Genomic DNA, 5,031 nt, shown 5'->3' with positions numbered 1-5,031 from the left:
TTGACACAAATTTTTTTTTTAATATTTATTGTTAATAAAAATAGTTTTTTTAATACTTCAACGTCAGATGTTCTTGTTTCTGAAGAGATTTCATCAGTTCATACGATGGCTCTAAGCATACAATTTCGCCTTTGAACTTCAAACTCTTTTTTACTGTGAGTTCGGTCCCAGCATCTATCTCCTAGGAGAAGTCTGTTCTCTTTCCTCTTTCATTTTTTTTTTTTTTAAATAATTTTTCAATTTGATTTTCTGTGAATAATAATAAGCTAATCTCCAGGTTAGATATTTGCCCAAATTTCTTTTGATAAAAACGGATTTTCACAAATGAACTTTCTTATGACCCTGAACTCTGACACCGAGTGTCATCTGATCTGTTGGCTTCTTTTTTTTCAAATGTATGTATTTAAACCCTGTACTTCTCTGATTCCTGTACATTGTAAGTGGCATGTGCTGACGAAGGGGTCACCTGAAATGCGTTGAATAAACTACGTTGAACCTTTACTATTCCTGGAATTCTTCTTGCGGCAGCACGGTGATGAGCCTTTTCTCCTACTAACTATATACTTCTACCAGGTCATACACTGACCTGTGGATCCGCAACAGCCGCCATTACTATATGTCTTTTTATCGACCTCACCAGGTGAGTTCTCTTAGTGGGTGTGCCCTATGTAACGGGAGGTAAGACCCTATTGCGCTTTTGTGTCTCCTCCCTATTTGTATACCTCCTTACACAAAGGCAGTGGTAGCATTGCTACTGCTTGGTTATTGCCCTCCTACGGCCCCCTCCAAGTCTCCTGGTAGCGCCTCCAGGCTCTGGACAATACGCTGACAGTCACAGCAAACCTTCTTGCCACAGCTCGCATTGATGTGCCATCCTGGATGAGCTGCTCTACCTGAGCTACTTGTGTGGGTTGTAGCGCCCGTCTCATGCTACCACAAGTGTGAAAGCACAACCAACATTCAAAAGTGACCAAAACATCGGCCAGAAAGCATTGGTACTGAGATGTGGTCTGTGGTCCCCACCTGCAGAACCACTCCTTTATTGAGTGTGTCTTGATAATTGCCAATAAATTCCATCTGTTGTCTATTCCATTTGGACAACAGCATGTGAAACTGATTGTCAAACAGTGTTGCTTCCTAAGTGGACAGTTTGATTTCACAGAACTTTGATTTACTTGGAGTTATATTCTGCTGTTTAAGTGTTCCCTTTATTACAGTATTTTGAGCAGTGTAGAAAAACCTGAAAAAACAAAATAATCAGAATTTCACAAGGCGAATAACCATCATAGAAGAGTAAGTCACTTATACATCTTGTATTATACTCCAGAGCTGCACTCACTATTCTGCTGGTCCAATTACTATATCCCTCTATATAAAGCTGTCAGACGGGAGACTTCTGCACACTGCTCATGTGTCACCGGCAGCATCACAAATCCTCCGTTTGTTTCTCTGCCTCCAGTTCTTACGCACCTGCTCATAGTATACAGCAGGCACGCCTTTGTGGGAGGGGGACACAATAAGGGGCTCCTGAGAATTCATGACATACCTAATGCTTATGATGTGAGCAGCTCGGGGTGGGCAGAGCTGCAGGTAGATTGACAGCTTTGCTCACAGCTGCTGTTTTATTGAAGTTCTGGGTCCAGATTCGTCATTACAGTTTGAAGGTTTTTGATCATTTTAACCCATGAGGCAACTTTCATATTCATGGTGGAGACCTGCATGGAAAAAAAAAACATTTAAGTCATTACACGTAGAAAAATGGTCCAAGTAAGTGACCCTGACATGATGGTGGCCGCTCTGGGATATAGGAGGAGAATCGGCGCGCACATCTTCACAGCGAGATGCCGCTAGCAAGATTCTGCTCCAATATGCTCTTCCTCCGAGTCTTACGCGCCGGCTCACAACGGTCTGCAGGCACGCCTTTGTGGGAGGACCCCGAAACATAACATGCAGAAAGTCCAAAGTAAAGCATCATCCCCCCCCACAGGACCGCTAATACCAGAAGCGCAGCCCACCCCCCAGGACCGCTAATACCAGCAGTGCAGCACCCCAGGACCGCTAATACCAGCAGCGCAGCACCCCAGGACCGCTAATACCAGCAGCGCAGCACCCCAGGACCGCTAATACCAGCAGCGCAGACCCCCCCCCCAGGACCGCTAATACCAGCAGTGCAGCACCCCAGGACCGCTAATACCAGCAGCGCAGCACCCCAGGACCGCTAATACCAGCAGCGCAGACCCCCCCCCAGGACCGCTAATACCAGCAGCGAAGCCCACCCCCCAGGACCGCTAATGCCAGCAGTGCAGCACCCCAGGACCGCTAATACCAGCAGCGCAGACCCCCCCCCAGGACCGCTAATACCAGCAGCGTAGCTCCCCCCCCGGGACCGCTAATACCAGCAGCGCAGACCCCCCCCCCGGGACCGCTAATACCAGCAGCGCAGACCCCCCCCCGGGACCGCTAATACCAGCAGCGCAGACCCCCCCCCCCCAGGACCGCTAATACCAGCAGCGCAGACCCCCCCCCCCAGGACCGCTAATACCAGCAGCGCAGACCCCCCCCCCCCAGGACCGCTAATACCAGCAGCGCAGACCCCCCCCCAGGACCGCCAATACCAGCAGCGCAGACCCCCCCCCCCAGGACCGCTAATACCAGCAGCGCAGACCCCCCCCCCCAGGACCGCTAATACCAGCAGCGCAGACCCCCCCCCCCCCAGGACCGCTAATACCAGCAGCGCAGCCCACCCCCCAGGACCGCTAATACCAGCAGCGCAGCCCACCCCCCAGGACCGCTAATACCAGCAGCGCAGCCCACCCCCCAGGACCGCTAATACCAGCAGCGCAGCCCACCCCCCAGGACCGCTAATACCAGCAGCGCAGCCCACCCCCCAGGACCGCTAATACCAGCAGCGCAGCCCACCCCCCAGGACCGCTAATACCAGCAGCGCAGCCCACCCCCCAGGACCGCTAATACCAGCAGCGCAGCCCACCCCCCAGGACCGCTAATACCAGCAGCGCAGCCCACCCCCCCCCCCAGGACCGCTAATACCAGCAGCGCAGCCCACCCCCCAGGACCGCTAATACCAGCAGTGCAGCACCCCAGGACCGCTAATACCAGCAGCGCAGACCCCCCCCAGGACCGCTAATACCAGCAGCGCAGACCCCCCCCAGGACCGCTAATACCAGCAGCGCAGACCCCCCCCCCAGGACCGCTAACACCAGCAGCGCAGCCCACCCCCCAGGACCGCTAATACCAGCAGTGCAGCACCCCAGGACCGCTAATACCAGCAGCGCAGACCCCCCCCCCCCAGGACCGCTAATACCAGCAGCGCAGACCCCCCCCCCAGGACCGCTAACACCAGCAGCGCAGACCCCCCCCCCCAGGACCGCTAATACCAGCAGCGCAGACCCCCCCCCAGGACCGCTAATACCAGCAGCGCAGACCCCCCCCCAGGACCGCTAATACCAGCAGCGCAGACCCCCCCCCAGGACCGCTAATACCAGCAGCGCAGACCCCCCCCAGGACCGCTAATACCAGCAGCGCAGACCCCCCCCCCAGGACCGCTAATACCAGCAGCGCAGCCCACCCCCCAGGACCGCTAATACCAGCAGCGCAGCCCACCCCCCAGGACCGCTAATACCAGCAGCGCAGCCCACCCCCCAGGACCGCTAATACCAGCAGCGCAGCCCACCCCCCCCCCCAGGACCGCTAATACCAGCAGCACAGCCCACCCCCCCCCAGGACCGCTAATACCAGCAGCGCAGCCCACCCCCCAGGACCGCTAATACCAGCAGTGCAGCACCCCAGGACCGCTAATACCAGCAGCGCAGACCCCCCCCCCCCCAGGACCGCTAATACCAGCAGCGCAGACCCCCCCCCCAGGACCGCTAATACCAGCAGCGCAGACCCCCCCCCCCCAGGACCGCTAATACCAGCAGCGCAGACCCCCCCCCCAGGACCGCTAATACCAGCAGCGCAGACCCCCCCCCCCAGGACCGCTAATACCAGCAGCGCAGAACCGCCCCCCCAGGACCGCTAATACCAGCAGCGCAGAACCCCCCCAGGACCGCTAATACCAGCAGCGCAGACCCCCCCCCCCAGGACCGCTAATACCAGCAGCGCAGACCCCCCCCAGGACCGCTAATACCAGCAGCGCAGCCCACCCCCCAGGACCGCTAATACCAGCAGCGCAGCCCACCCCAGGATCGCTAATACCAGCAGTATACACACCATGACCGGGCAGATGGAGGAGGATGGAGCCAGAGACACATCACCGCCATTCTGCAACGAGGGAAAGAGAGCGAAGTTCGTCACTTCCGGTCTTATAGTAGGTCACTTCCTGCAGACGCCTCAACCATAAAATGTCTCCACTTCTACAGTAGTGCGCCTGCGCTGCATTTAGCCTTGCTCTTCTACAAATATGGCCGCCGCACTGTGGCCTCTAGTGACGGGCAGCTGACACCGCCTCCAAAGATTGACAGCTGCCTTATCCTATTAGATGTCTAGCTATAGGCGATTATCATTGGCCGAGCACTGAGCGTGTGCGGCGGAAGCCACGTGTGCTGCCTGGTATCTAGTTCTGGCATTGTATGGAACTTAGAATCCTTAAGTACAGGCAGCAACGGGAGAGGTCAGGATAATGTAAGAGATCTGCAACTACAAGTCCCAGCACGTCTGTGTACAGCGGCCGCAGATCACATGGTTAAAGGGAAACTGCCGGAAGCATGAGCATAAAACTGATGCCTTACATGTACCAAGTGGAGAAATCCAGCTGTAAAACTACACAAAGTGACCCGCAAGTGCATTGGGGCGCGTCCTGTACAGTCATAGTTTGATCACGCCCCCAATGCACTTTTGCGCTAATTTGCATGTCATTTCACTGCGGAATTTCTCAGCGCTGACGAATCCAATAGCTACACGTCCGCACTCCCCCAATAAGGCTGGCGAGTGGGCGGGGGCGTTAATTGGGACATACTGCTGGAAATAACTATTGTTTCACGACCAGTTTAGAATTAACCCGTTAGTGACGGA

At 55.4% G+C, this 5,031-nt stretch overlaps 1 long non-coding RNA gene across 1 annotated transcript; it reads right to left on the bottom strand.

The window, feature by feature from the left end:
* Positions 1–978: 978 nt before the first annotated feature.
* On the bottom strand, positions 979–4,380 carry LOC141092158 (uncharacterized). The gene is made up of 3 exons (XR_012232697.1): positions 4,231–4,380; positions 1,547–1,715; positions 979–1,240 (listed from the first exon to the last, which is right to left on the bottom strand). It is a non-coding gene; the product is annotated as an uncharacterized lncRNA (long non-coding RNA).
* Positions 4,381–5,031: the final 651 nt, after the last annotated feature.

Source organism: Dendrobates tinctorius, unplaced genomic scaffold, assembly GCF_039654945.1.
Source record: "Dendrobates tinctorius isolate UK_male_01 unplaced genomic scaffold, ASM3965494v1 ptg000058l, whole genome shotgun sequence".
NCBI classification, from domain to species: Eukaryota; Metazoa; Chordata; class Amphibia; order Anura; family Dendrobatidae; genus Dendrobates; species Dendrobates tinctorius.
The sequence above is the reverse complement of the archived record's forward strand: the minus strand, read 5'-3'. Positions and strand labels throughout refer to the sequence as shown.